Below are 14,649 nucleotides of genomic sequence, written 5' to 3'. Positions count from 1 at the left end.
GGGACTTGGGGGAGGGGCGATGGAGATATGATAGGTGGAAGGAGGTCAAGGTGAGGGTGATAGACCGGAGTGGGGTGGGGGCGGAGAGGTTAGGAAGAAGATTGCAGGTTAGGAGGGCGGTGCTGAGTTGAGGGAACCGACTGAGACAAGGTGGGGGGAGGGGAAATGAGGAAACTGGAGAAATCTGAGTTCATCCCTTGTGGTTGGAGGGTTCCCAGGCGGAAGATGAGGCGTTCTTCCTCCAACCGTCCTGTTGTTATGTTTTGCCGGTGGAGGAGTCCAAGGACCTGCATGTCCTCGGTGGAGTGGAAGGAAGAGTTAAAGTGTTGAGCCACAGGGTGGTTGGGTTGGTTGGTCCGGGCGTCCCTGAGGTGTTCTCTGAAGCGTTCCGCAAGTAAGCGGCCCGTCTCCCCAATGTAGAGGAGGCCACATCGGGTGCAGCAGATGCAATAGATGATGTGCGTGGAGGTACAGGTGAACTTGTGGCGGATATGGAAGGATCCCTTGGGGCCTTGGAGAGAAGTAAGGGAGGAGGTGTGGGCGCAAGTTTTACATTTCCTGTGGTTGCAGGGGAAGGTGCCGGGAGTGGAGGTTGGGTTGGTGGGGGGTGTGGACCTGACGAGGGAGTCACGAAGGGAGTGGTCTTTGCGGAACGCTGATAGGGGAGGGGAGGGAAATATATCCCTGGTGGTGGGGTCCGTTTGGAGGTGGCGGAAATGACGGCGGATGATACGCTGTATACGGAGGTTGGTGGGGTGGTAGGTGATTTCTCCAGTTTCCTCATTTCCCCTCCCCCCACCTTGTCTCAGTCGGTTCCCTCAACTCAGCACCGCCCTCCTAACCTGCAATCTTCTTCCTAACCTCTCCGCCCCCACCCCACTCCGGCCTATCACCCTCACCTTGACCTCTTTCCACCCATCACACCTCCATCGCCCCTCCCCCAAGTCCCTCCTCCCTACCTTTTATCTTAGCCTGCCTGGCACCCTCTCCTCATTCCTGATGAAGGGCTTATGCCCGAAACGTCGAATTTCCTATTCCTTGGATGCTGCCTAACCTGGTGTGCTTTAACCAGCAACACATTTTCAACTGTGCTCTCCAGCATCTGCAGACCTCATTTTTTACCCGCACAGTTATCTGTGGCAAGAAATGCTGGGATGAGATAAGGAAGATATTTTCAGCCAAAAAGAATCGACACTGAATGGTCAACCATTTACAATCACCCTTTGTTAGCCCAGGATGGAAGATCCGAAGGGATAAACAGTTTTCTTATTTTCGGAAGATTCACAAATATGAGACTGGGTTTTGGTGTTTGTTCCCTTTCCATTCCCAGGATCAGTGGGTTGGGGCGGTGAGTTGGGGAAAGTGAAATGTGCCTGTGAGCAGCTTGTGGGGCTATTTCAGCTTCCCCTCCTCTGACAGCGCTGTGACGTGACTCTGATGTTCTCAGGGACACTGACTGACGTGAGACAGTGAAAAGTGTCTCGTTCCTGCAGATCAAGAATTCAAACCGGCTTCAGGACAATGAGAAAGATTAATTGGGGTGTGTGAAGAAGCTGTGAGCTGCATTTCAAACAGTTAGGTGGAGTCGGATGCGTCATCCATTGCGCCCGCGGCCCTGTGCGTATCTAACGCCACCATGCGGCAGAGTTCTGACGTTAACACGGACATGCGCAGCAATGGGAACAGTCACAAGGTCAACAACCAAAGATAATCACAGTCACTGCTTCCCTTCCACGGTCCCAACTTTGTGAAGCAGTATCTTTCACTGGCAAAGGAAACACCCTGCTTCATTTCGATCACGATTTCCAGCCCCTCACTGTTCTAGTCTCATTTCCAAACACTTGGCTCATAGCCTCAAAAGAAGCTCTGCGTGTATCTGCTTGTTCCACCCGAACAGGCAGTGGGTTGCAGATTCCCACCAGTCCCAATGTGAGTGAAATATCTTTCGCCCTCCACTGATTTGAATCTTAAAGAAAAAACCGGGGAACAGTCTCCCTTTCGTTTTGACGACATTTCCAATTTTGTAGTCGGCAGGGGTCACACCTGCCTGGGGAAACCGCAATAGATTTCACGTCCGTCGCATTCACCACTCTGCCCACGAATAAAGACCCACACTGACAGCTTCATTTCCCAGGTCTCTCTGCCTGTGGAGCTGAGAAAGAGTGAATTATTGCTGGGTTTGTTTGAATCCAATCACTTCACGGGTTACGAAAGGGTTAAATATCTGCAAATGGAGAGTCTGGTTGTTTCACACCGAAAGATGAAATGAACTTTCAGTTAAAAGCAAAAACAGAAATTGCAGGAGCAACTCAGCAGGTCAGGCAACATCGGTGGAAAGAGAATCAGAGACAATATTTCAGAACTCTGTTTTCTCCCACAGATACTGCCAAACCTGCTGAGTTTCTCCAGCAGTTCATCTTTCTGTCTCGGATTCTCAGCATCCGCAGTCCTTTACGTTAGAAATTAAATCATTTCAGCCTCATGTGCAGGAATGAGAATCATTTCAATTTCCCAAAAAATCGGCAGAGATTTCAAGGCATTTGGAAAAAAAGTAAAAGTGGCATTAGGAAGAACATTTTGGCACAAGGAGTGGTTCGGATGCGTAAATCTCTGTCTGACTGTGACAAAGAGGCAGATTCACGTACACAAAAGGGAATTCTGTGGTCATGTTCAAAGTAACAATGTGGAGACTTACAGGGAGAAGGTAAGAGAATGATACGAATAGAGACTCTTATTTACTTGCTGTGTAGAACCAGCAGAGCTAAGGTGGGCCTCCAAATGCGCTGTGATACGCATTGTGATTCAGAGTAAACTCACAGTTCGACCAACGGAAGGTGGGAATTTAGAAAAGTTTATATTTACACAGTCTCCTCACATCAACGCAACAACAAAATGGTTTAATAATCCGCCAATGCAGAGAACCCGGTTCCTGGAGATGGGACAAACTGCTGACTCAGGGCTATCAGTCCACATTGCTCTCTTTGCCACCAGTTCAGAGGGAGAACATTGGATGGCCAAAGGAGTGAATAACGATCTGTGTAGGAGGGTGACTAACTGTTAATGAAGACTGTTGCTGGCTAACGATATGTCGTGTGTAACAGCAGAAGATGTAAAAATAAGGCCTCGTGTGGGTGTGGTCGGGGTCAAGGGCATGGGGGAGTTCGGGTCCGAACAATATTGAACTCGATGTTGAAGACTTGATGACTATAGGATCTCCAAGTAGAAAATGAGGCGTTGGTCTTCAATCAGGGGCTGAACTTTGCTGGAATATTGCTGCATGCCTGAGACAGAGAAGTAGGCCAGGGTACAGAGTGGAGTGTTAAAGTGACAGGCAACCAGAAGCTCAGGGCCTTTTTTTCGGCAGAACCGAGATATTCTGCGAAGCAGTCACCCAGTTTATGCTTCATGCTACTTTGGGGAAACCACACCGTGAGCAACGAATGCAGTGGACTAGTTTGTGACAAATGTGCAGGTAAAGTGCTGCTTCACCTGGAAGGTATGTTCGATCCCTTGGATATTCAGGATGGAGCAGGTAAATGGGCAGGTGTTACACATTCGGCGGTTGCAGGGGCAAGTGCCTTGGGACAATGGGAGGTGGTTGTGGGGTGTGAGAGTGAAGGACGAGTGGACCCGAGGTGTAAGCCCTGCCCATTTTCCTCCTCTCATATATAAATCCGTGAAGTTGAAAGAACACTCCATAGAATGATTCAGTACCACGTGACTCATGAACTAATTCGTATTCATGTTCCGGGGCCAGCACCATTATTGCGTCACAGCAGCTGCAGGCCATCACCGGGGGCTCGCACTATGACGTCATGGTGCGACTGGAAGTCCCCGGGACAGTTTATCAAAGAAACCTCCCTGTGGGTCAGCGCAGCCATGCATCGGGAAGCACTGGGATGGCTAACCACTATCAGTTTACATGGGGAACACATCTCCACATTACACAGCCTCGAGGCAAATTTCCCTTCCTTTGACTTAAAGTTCAAGAGCACTCAAACCGAAATTCCCAAGGTACGTTTGGCAGAATTCCTTCCAGGTGTTCGCTAAATATATCTATGAGCACTTTGTTAAAGTTTGAACATTGCGAGTGTTGAAATTTTGTGCTTTTGAGCGAAATCACAGTTCAGAAAAACAGAATGTGGGAATTTAGACAGAGTTTATACTGGTACAACGGCGATATGTCTGCGGGTGTGTGATGGAAGCATCACCCAGAAGGGAAACCATCTCTCCTATTCAGTCAATGTCGTCTTCAGCAACTTTCCCGTCTAACGGCGCACTGTTCTGCACCTCGCCTTCTCATCTCTTTCACAAAAAACTTCGACATAAATATTTCACATTGATATACTGTCCCAATGTGCACAGTTGAGATGACAGCCTCGCGGAGGTCTGACTGGTCTTCTGTTGTTCTCTGTATCCTGTGTTGAGGAGGGCAATGCTTATCACTGGTCACTCCGGTGTTACAGAAAAGTTTAGAAACAAAATGTTTTAAAATTCTACCAGTAGAGAGGACCCGGGACAAACAGCAGCAGGGAGACAGAATGAGAAGCAGCTGTTCTGGAAACTCTTTGCCGCTTGCAATTCTCAGAGCAATGTCAAATGTATTTCACACCGAGCAAGACTCAGCTGGCTGAAGAGGAACAGCGGGGGGGCTTGCGCAGTCTCGGTGTTGCTCGTTGGTCTCTGGGTATGATTCGCGGTTTGGGCCTTCTATTGTGCAGGCTTGCAGGAGATCTAGGGTTCGAATCTCTGATGAGCCTGCGTTTCCAGGTTTGTGCAAGAGTGCCCGCTTAACTTTCTCAAAACCCACTCTTGCTAAAGTAGGTTGGGCTGCTTGGAGTACAAATTGAGCAGAAAGCCAGGAAGTGAAATGATGGAATATTGCGCTGACGTCAGTGGTGCCGTGTTTAGGGAATGTTAGCGATGAGGGCAGATTGGAAAATTGGGACAGCTCTCCTCGGAGAACAGAAGTTTGAAATCTGGCGTGTTTGAAGTTTTCCAAGTCATGCGGGGTCCAGACAGGGAAAGTAATGCAGTTGAAATGCTCCCACACCTGAAAGGATCGGCAGAGTTTTAAAGTCATCAGGAAAAGAACTAAAAGAGAGATTAGAAAGGTGAGGTTAGGGTCAGCAAATCTTCTGACATTGACAAAGAGGCAGATTCAATAGACGCATAAGGTAATTCGCTGGTCATGTTTAAAGTAACAATGTGCAGAAACACACGGGGAAGGCAAGCGAATGCTACGAATAGAGACACACGTTTACTTACTGTGTCGAATCAGCAGAGGGAAGGTGGGCCGCATGGCCTCCGTCTGCGCTGTGACACATGCTGTGATTCAGAATGAAATCACAGTTCGATCAACACAATGTGGGAAGTGAGAAAAAAGTTTTTATTTACACAGCCTCCATACGTCTGCGCACCAGCATATTACACGACAGCAGCGGAGGTCTTTGACATCAGTCTCGAACGTGCATGCCGCGTGCCCGACGACAGGCTGAAGGGACCTGGGGAAAACAGGAGCGGGTTGGGCCCATAACGCAGAGATCGATGGATTGAAACCATCCTCTGCTGTTGTTCGATGTCTCCTTGAGCAGCTTCCTTTTGTAATGGTGCTGTGCTCTGTTCTGTATCTTGCCTTTGCACCTACTGCCTGAGTGTCTGAATACCCTGTATCATACCGATACACTCGCGAACCTCACACGGTTCAAGTAACATGCTTTTGGAGGTCTGAGTGGTCTTCTCCTGTTCTTCATCAGTTTCCTATGAACTGATTCGCAAAACCACTTCTCTGAGATGCCAATGAGCTGAAAAAGTTGAAACGCATGCCTTGCGGTTTCGCCCATTCCCTGCAGTAATTCGCCACGCCGGGCCGGACGTGAATGACAAGACAATCAGCATGTCAGAAACTGTATCACCATTCAGACACAGTCCCTTACTATTAGGACAGATATCACTGATTGTGAATCACCTCAGAAAGAGACAAGTGGCAGACAGTCGCGGTGGACTCGATGGACTTAACAGCCTCTGTCGGCGGGAGAATTGCAAGTAGAAACGAAATGGTTCAATTATCCACCAGTGGAGACAGCCTGGTTCCTGGGGACGGAACAAACAGCAGCGTCCTGGGAGCAGGGAGGCAGAATGAGAAGCAGATGTTCTTGAAACTCTCTGCTGCTTGTAATTCTGGGAGCAATGTACAATGTATTTCGGACTGAGCAACTCCCAGTTGCTTCAGGAGCTGGGCGCGCACATGGTTTTTGGCTCATTTGTCTCGGGGTATGATGTCAGTTTTGGGTTTTCTAGCTTATACAGACGGGTGGGAGGTGCCGGGTTCCAATCCCAGGCGAACCCTCATTTCTTAAATTGACCTGAGCAAAGATGCCGGGTCAGTTTTCTCAAAAGCCGCTTTGTTAAATCAGATCGGACTGCCTGAATTAGGGATGGGACAGAGGGACCATTGCAGTGAACACGGCGAAGGGAAACACTTGCTCAAAGTGAGAACAAGTCTTGCAGATTTCTCGCCGGCGCAATCCGAGTCTGAATGAATCCTCCACCTGTATTACGCTCAATTCTGAGGGTGATACTTCAGGAAGCGGGGAAGTGAAGTGATTGCAGACGGCGCTGAACAGGTTGAAGTGAATGGTACCGTGTACGAGGAATGTCAGTCATGAAGGTAGATTGGAAAGTTAGGGCAGTTGTCTTTGCAGAACAGAAGGCTGAAAACTGGCCTGATTGAAGTTTTCCACATCATGAGGGTTTTAGACAGAGGAAATAATGCAGTGAAAATGCTCCCAGGCCTGAAAAGATCGAGAACAATTTGGCAGAGATTTAATGTCATCAGGAAAATAAGCAAAAGTGACATTAGGAAGACCGTTTTCGCACAGGGAGTGGGGTCAGTAAATCCCTGTCTGACAGTGACAAAGAGGCAGATTCAATGGACACAAAAGGGAATTCGGTGGGCATGTTCAATGTAACAATGTGCAGATTTACAGGGAGAAGGAGACAGAATGAGGCACGTATTTACATATTGTGTTGAACCAGCAGAGCTAAGGTGGGCTGCATGGCCTCAGTCTGCGCTGTCACACATTTCGTGATTCTGAGTGAAATCGGAGTTAGACCAACAGAACGTAGGAAATTTGACAACGGATATATTCTGCCCAACAGGATACTCCATCACAGCAATGAAAGTGTTTTGACATCATTCTCGATGGTACATGACACAGTGCAGATTCAAAACCGAGTATTCATTTGAATCACTGAGTAATTTGTTTAGTTATTCAGTTGAGGTGAGTGGAGTTGCGCATTGGGAGCCACTCCAGTTGATCTGTCGAAGCCGTTTTCTCCTGTGTGATAGTCCCACCAACACTCCAATTTGCTGTGCTTCCAGTCAGTAGATGCAGATTACTGTCCCATACTGATACACGGGCCACGATGACCCAGCTGTGGTGACAAGCTTGTGAAGGTCTGAGTGCTCTTCTCATGTTCTCTGTCGGCCTCCTATGATCCGAATCATCAAACCTCTCTTCTCCGAGATGGGAATAAACTGATGAAGGTGAAACACATCAGTTGCGGTGTGTTCCATGCGCAGGAGGCCCTGCAGTAATTCCCCACGCTGTCTCACACAGCAGCATCCTCTCGGTGAATTACGCTTGGCAAATAAAAACGATTGAACCAAATCAGTGTCCTCCATTGGATTTTACTGACACCGTTTATACAATTCAGGCTCACCGTTAATGTGGAGAGGGGCCGTCAGACTGTAGTTTCCGCTCCTTCTGTTGAATAAAGATAATTTTAACTGTGTCCAGTGAGAGGAAAGGATTTGCTGTTGGTGGGAAACATTTCTATCTGAACTCGTTTGTCACTCTGCTATGACAGAAGGAGCTGGGACCTCCTGATAGTTTGAAACACAAAGCTGATAATCTCTAGATTATGTTGTAAAAATATCGGTATAATGTTTTTCACACCGCGCTGTCACAAACTGAACGAAACGGCTGTGTGTTTAAATCCCGTGATGAACAGTTTGTCTTTTATTTCTCACATTGGGGGGAGCTGAGCATTTACCCAAACACTGGGCACACCACCTCCCTGATTCAGTGTTCACAAATCAAACTGACAGCAAAGCTTCACTGTGATCGAAAGTTTCCGGAAAGAAGATTTGGCTCAACAGAAAAACGGAGTAAACATCCTCCTTCCTTGGTTTGAAAGGTAATTGGTCGAGTTCAGTGAGCCTGACGTGATTTGAACACGCAACCTTCTGATGTGGGGTCAGACGCGCTACTGTTGCGCCACAAGCTCACGGATGGCCAGTGGTCTCTATTCATGATTAAAGGAAATGATCGCACTTCAATGATTTTACGTTTTGAGTCGCAACGGAGATCAACAGTTCATATCTGTTCTGTTCCTCCCCCCTCTCTTTCTGTCTCTCGAAACAATTTCCAACTCTCTCTCAATAAAAATCTGAAAGAATTGCGGATGCTGTATATCAGAAACAAAAAAAACAGGAGTAGCATGTGACCCTTCCACAGAACTGATGGTGATTGGGAAAATGTCTGTTTATATGCAGGAGATATTGTGGGAGGAAGGCGGAGATCAGGACAGAGCCAAAAGCGAAGGAAGAATTGTTGGACAGATAAAGGAGTTGATAACGATCTGCGTGGGAGGGTGAATAACTGTTAATGGAGACTGTTCGTGGCTAAGTAGTGTGGAATGACAGACGATGTGATAACAAGGCTTGGTGTGTGTGGGAGGGACGAGGATACCATGGAGTTCAGGCCCTAGAATTATTGAATTCGATATTGGGACCGGAGGGATGTATGGTCCCCAAGTCGAATATCCAGTGCTCTTCGTTCTGCTGGTGCTGAGCTTCACTGGGACAATACAGCAAACCTGAGACACAGATGTTGGCCAGGGAACAGGGTGGGGTGTGGAATTGGCAGGCAGCTGGAAGCTCAGGGTCTTTTTTGCAGGCAGAGCGTAGATGTTCTGTTCAGCAGTCACCCAGTTTATGCTTCGGTTCCCCAATATAGATGAGACCACATTGTGAGCAGCAAATGCAGTAGACTGGTTCTGGGAAGTGCAGGTAAAGTACCACTTCACCTGGAAGGTAAGTTTGGGCACTTAGATAGTGAGGAGGGAACAGGTAAATGGGCTGGCGTCACACATTCGGCAGTTGCAGAGGAAAGTGGCGTTGGACTATTGGGGTAGGAATGGGGGTAGGGTTGATGGGAATGAATGAAGTGTGGACCCAAGGCATAACTCCTGCCCATTTACCTATCTGCCAAAAAGAGGAATATGTTAAGTGTGTACAAGGAAATTTTCTAATTCACAATGTGGATGTACCTACTGGAGAGGGTGCAAAACCTAAGGCCAGCAACCCCAATTCTATTAACATTAGAATCGTGATTGAAAATAATATATCAGATCTAAAAGTTGAAGTTCTAAATTGGAGGAAGATTCAGGTATTAAGCAAGATCCTACAAAAGCTGATTGGGGGCAGATGTTCGCAGGTTGCTGGAAAATGGAAAGCCTTCAGATATGAGATAACAAGAGTCCAGACAAGTATATTTCAGTTAGGGTGAAAGGAAAGGCTGGTATATGTAGGGAATGCTGGATGACTAGAAAAAATGAGATTTTGGTTAAGAAAAACAAGGAAGCATATGTCAGGTATAGACAGAGAGATGGAGTGAATCCTGAGAGTATGAAGGCAGTACAAGCATACTTGAGAGGGGAATCATGAGGGCAAATAGGGGGCATGAGATAGCTATGGCAAATAGAGTTAATGATAATCCAAAGGGTTTTTATAAATACCTTAAGGACAAAAGGATAAAAGGGAGATAATAGGGCACCTGAAAGATCAGCAAGGCGGCCTTTGTGTGGAGCTGCAGTAGATGGGGGGGGGGGGGGGGGGGGGGGGGGGGGTGGAATACTGAACGGATATTGTGCATCAGTGTTTACTGTGGAGAAGGGCATGGAAGATATAGAATGTGAGAAAATAGATGCTGACATGTTGAAAAAATGTCCATATTACAGATGAGAAATTGCTGGATATCTTGAAATGCATAAAAGTGGATAAATCCCAAGGACCTGATCAGGAGTACCCTAGAACTCTGTGGGAAACTAGGGAAGTGATTGCTGGGCCTCTCACTGAGATATTTGTATCATCCATAGTCACAGGTGAGGTGTCGGAAGGCTAGAGGGTGGCTACTGTGGTGCCAGTATTTAAGAAAGGTGGCAAGGAAAAGCCAGGGAACTATAGACCGGTGAGCCTGACATCCGTGATGGGCAAGTTGTTGGAGAGAATCCTGAGAGATAGGATTTACATGTATTTGGAAAGGCAAGAATTGACTAGGCATAGTCAGCATGGCTTTAAGCTTGGGAAATCATGTCTCACAATCATGATTGAGTTTTTTGAAGAAGTAACAAAGTGGATTGATAAGGGCAGAGCAATAGACGTGATCTATATGGACTTCGGGAAGGCGTTCATCAAGGGTCCTCATGGGAGACTGGTGAGCAAGGTTTAATCTCATGGAAGCTGAAAATGTGTTGCTGGAAAAGCGCAGCAGGTCAGGCAGGATCCAAGGAGCAGGAGAATCGACGTTTCAGGCATGAGCCCTTCTTCAGGAATTCATGGAATGCAGGGACAACTAGCCATTTGGATACAGAACTGGCTCGAAGGCAGAAGTCAGAGGGTGGTGATGGAGGGTTGCTTTTCAGACTGAAGGCCTGTGACCAATGGTGTGTCAGAAGGATTGATGCTGGGTCCCCTACTTTTTGTGATTTATATAATGATTTGTATGTAAACGGAGGAGGTATAGTTAGTAAGTTTATAGATGACACCAAAATTGGAGGTGTAGTGGACAGCAAAGAAGGTTACCTCAGATTGCAACGGGACCTTGATCATGGGCCAATGGGCTGAGAAGTGGCTTTTGGAGGTTAATGTAGATAAATATGAGGTGCGGCATTTTGGAAAAACAAATCAGAGCAGGACTTTTACACTTAATGGTACGTTCCTTGGAAGTGTTGCTGAACAAAGAGACCTTGGAGTTCAGGTTGATAGTTCCTTAAACGTAGAAACGCAGGTAGATAGGATAGTAAAGAAGGCTTTTGGTGTGCTTTCCTTTGTTGGTCAGAGCATCGAGGATAGATGTTGGGAGCTCATGTTGCCACTGTACAGAACATTGGTCAGGCCACGTTTGGAATATTGCATGTAATTTTGGTCTGCTTCCTATTGGAAAGATGTTGTGAAACTAGAAAAGGTGCAGAAAAGATTTACAAGGATGTTGCCAGTGTTGGAGGGTTGAGCTATAGGGCGAGGTTGAATAGACTGTTTTCTCTGGAGCGTCAGAGGCTAAGGGGTGACCGTATAGAGGTTTATAAAACCATGAGGGATATGGATATGGCAAATAGACAAGTTCTTTTACCTGGGATGGGGGAGTCCAGGACTAGAGGGCATAGGTTTAGGAAGGGGAGGGGAAAGATATAGAAGGGACATAAGGGGCAACCTTTTCACGCAGAGGGTGATGCATGTACGGCATGAGCTGCTGGAGAAATGATGGAGGCTGGTATAATTACAGCATTTAAAATGCTTCTGGTTGTGTAGATGAATAGGAAGGTTTTATGAGGATTTGGGCCAAGTGCTGTCAAATGGGACTGGATTAGATTAGGATATCTGGGCTGCATGGACGAGTTGGACTGAAAGGTCTGTTTCCGTGCTGTACATCTGTGTCACTCTGTGAGACTCCATGGGATTATCTGCCTAAGAGAGCAGTTGAGACAGCTTCATGAAGTATATTGAAGACACAGTTGGATGGGTTTTTGCATGGTAGGGGAATTAAAGGTAGTCGGGATAATGCAGGTTGGTGGAGCTGTGATCTTAATGAATGACGAAGCAGGCTTGACCAAATGGTCCTCTCCTCCTGCTTCTGTTACTATGAATCTGCAATACTGCGTTTCCCGCGACAGCAGTTTTCCCACGGCACAAAGGAGGTTTTCTAAAATAAATTTAAACCCCTTGCTTTGCTTGAACTCAAACTGCATTGACTTGGAGGAGAGTGGGATTTGCAAAGTGTCCTCCCCTCCACACGTGCCTCAACTGCAGGGCAGCTGTCCGGCCCGCCTCCATTGTTGACGTCACAATGCGGATGCAGCCCCGTCAGTTTCAGAGTGAAACTTCCTCTCTCTGGGCAATATCTGGGAGCAAAGCAATGTCACACCCTTTCCATATACCATCCTCCAGCAGGGAGGGGAGGTAGGGGTGGGTGAAACACTGTTCACTTGTAGCAACTGGAGTGAATCCAGGGAGGGGGCAGACACTCCAAAGGTGCTCAAATACTTTCTATCTCTCTTAAAGCTATTTTCCTTGTGTATTCACTCAGTTTGGCACGTGTACAGTTTGCACCCTCGAAAAGGATTGCTTCTTTACTCATGTTCACAACTAAAAGGTTAGATTCTCATGGATCTGAGCAGCATTTAAGGGATTGGCACATGTCAAAAAATGTAGGGCCTTTGGGGCATGTGGCTCGTTGGTCTAGGGGTATGATTCTCGCTTCGGGCCTCCTACAGCGTGGATGTGCGAGAGATCCCGGGTTCAAATCCCGGACGAGCCCTTGCTTCTTACATTGCCTTGTGCGAAAACGGCCAATCAATTCTCTCAAAAAGCAGCTTCGTTCAACGAGATCCGACTTCCTGAATCAGGGATGGGACAGAGTTACCATTACAATGAACGCAGCAAGGGCAACACTTATTCAAAGCGAAAACAAGTTTTACTTCACACAGAGGGTGCTGGGCGTTTGGAACGCGTTGCCAGCAGAGGTGGTAGAGGCAGGCACGGTAGATTCATTTAAGATGCGTCTGGATAAATGCATGAGTGGGTGGGAGTAGAGGGATAAATACTTAGGAATTGACCAACAGGTTTAGACAGTACATTTCGATCGGCTCAGGCTTGAAGGGCCTGTTCCTGGGCTATAAAATTTCTTTGTTCTTTGTTCTATATGATGTATATCTGATATTGTTGGCTGTTGTAAAAGTTTCTTTGTAATTATTATTCACCTTCTAATGTAGTAATGGAGTTACGTCCTTTTTTGTCATTTTTTTATTTAATAGGCCAGCAGGAAGTCATTCAGCAATTTTACTGCCTTTCTTTTCTCAAGCAGCCTTAACATTTCATTTTCATATCCTTGATTCAGCTCCATTTCCAGCATCTTTGTAGGCAGTTTGTTCCATGTTATTGTCACTGGAATGAAGTTTTCCTCCATACATACCTAAGCCTATCTGGCTGCATGAGGGTTTTCAGGTTTCTGTGGCCTGGATAATATGTGATCAGCAGGCATCTGGCAATCTAAAGGAATTGCCACCTATGTTATGTTCATTTAAACTGTACTGACAGTGGTCACTTATTTTGTGATTTTTCTTTGCAGGAAGACGTGCAGAAAGAAATCTGAAAGCAAATGATACATCAACTTCTGACAGAGCCACTTGATTCATTGGACTTGAATATCAGCAGCCATTCCAATCAAGAAGACATGTTTGCTTGAAAGATTTTGGACACTGGTGTGGCAGGAAGAATACTGAGACACCGAGTGAGGGAGATTCAGTGCGCTGACTGTGAAAAGTGCTTCAAACCATTTACTCAGCTTAGGGGAATCAAACTCTCACCCCTCACGGTGGGGATAGACTGGTAATTTCAAACCCAGAGTAACACAAGGAAAGCTCCTTCAATGGGGAAACCGTGGAAATGTGGGGACCGTGGGAAAGGATTCCCTTCCCCATCCGTGCTGGAAACCCACAGACTCATTCACACCGGGAGAGGCCATTCACCTGCTCAGTGTGCAGGAAGGGCTTCAGTCGGATCTGCCATCTGCAGGCGCACGAGTGGGTCCACAAGGGAGAGAAGCCATTCACGTGCCCCATGTGCGGGAGAGGGGTCACTCAGACAGCTGCACTGCTGACCCACCAGCGGCTCCACACCGGAGAGAGGCCATTCACCTGCTGTCAGTGCCGAAAGGATTCACCTGCTCCTCCCACCTGCGGAGGCACCAGTGAGTTCACGCGCCATCGCAGGGGGATTGAAGGAGCGATGGCCGAATGCCAAGTGCTTATGCACGAAACGCGCGATTCTCCTGCCCCTTGGATGCTGCCTGACCTGCTGAGCTTTTCCAACACCACGCTCTCGACTCTGATCTCCAGCATCTGCAGTTTTCACTTTCTCCTCGAGGGCAAGGTTGGACTTGTCTTTTATTCACTCATTCACTCCTTACAGCCTCTCCTTTTGTTGTGGCCTAACTGCACATACATCAATGCAAGTTTCAGAAAGATTTTTGCAGCTTTTGTTTTGGAAAAAATAACATTCTTCCCCCGACTTTAACGAAGTTTCTGAATATACGGTTTTAGTTATTCTCAATTTTAAATATCAACTATTTCCCACATGCCGTGTTTCCCAGGTAAGTCATCACCATCCATTCTCTCTCTCCCCTGAGAAAGAGATTCATACAGCGATCAAAGAGGGCTGAGGCACGAGAAAGGCCGATTGTGGGGGTGCAGGGATGGTGGAGAAAGGAGGGAAATGGACAGGGGAACAGACTGGGGTTCAGAGGGTTGGGGGGAGAATAGAGGGTGCAGTGTGAGGAGAGAGAATGGGCAGGGGCAGTGAATAGG

At 47.1% G+C, this 14,649-nt stretch overlaps 1 protein-coding gene and 1 non-coding gene across 2 annotated transcripts in view; one reads left to right on the top strand and one right to left on the bottom strand.

Moving 5' to 3' along the window:
• LOC132808156 (gastrula zinc finger protein XlCGF8.2DB-like) overlaps positions 1-14,649 on the bottom strand; it is a 61,453-nt gene that overhangs the window by 9,370 nt on the left and 37,434 nt on the right. The gene's annotated exons all lie outside the window — the stretch shown is intronic.
• trnap-cgg (transfer RNA proline (anticodon CGG)) lies at positions 12,513-12,602 on the top strand. The gene is given in 2 exon segments: positions 12,513-12,548; positions 12,567-12,602. It is a non-coding gene; the product is annotated as a tRNA-Pro (tRNA).

This window comes from Hemiscyllium ocellatum, assembly GCF_020745735.1.
Source record: "Hemiscyllium ocellatum isolate sHemOce1 chromosome 27 unlocalized genomic scaffold, sHemOce1.pat.X.cur. SUPER_27_unloc_34, whole genome shotgun sequence".
NCBI classification, from domain to species: domain Eukaryota; kingdom Metazoa; phylum Chordata; class Chondrichthyes; order Orectolobiformes; family Hemiscylliidae; genus Hemiscyllium; species Hemiscyllium ocellatum.
The sequence above is the reverse complement of the archived record's forward strand: the minus strand, read 5'-3'. Positions and strand labels throughout refer to the sequence as shown.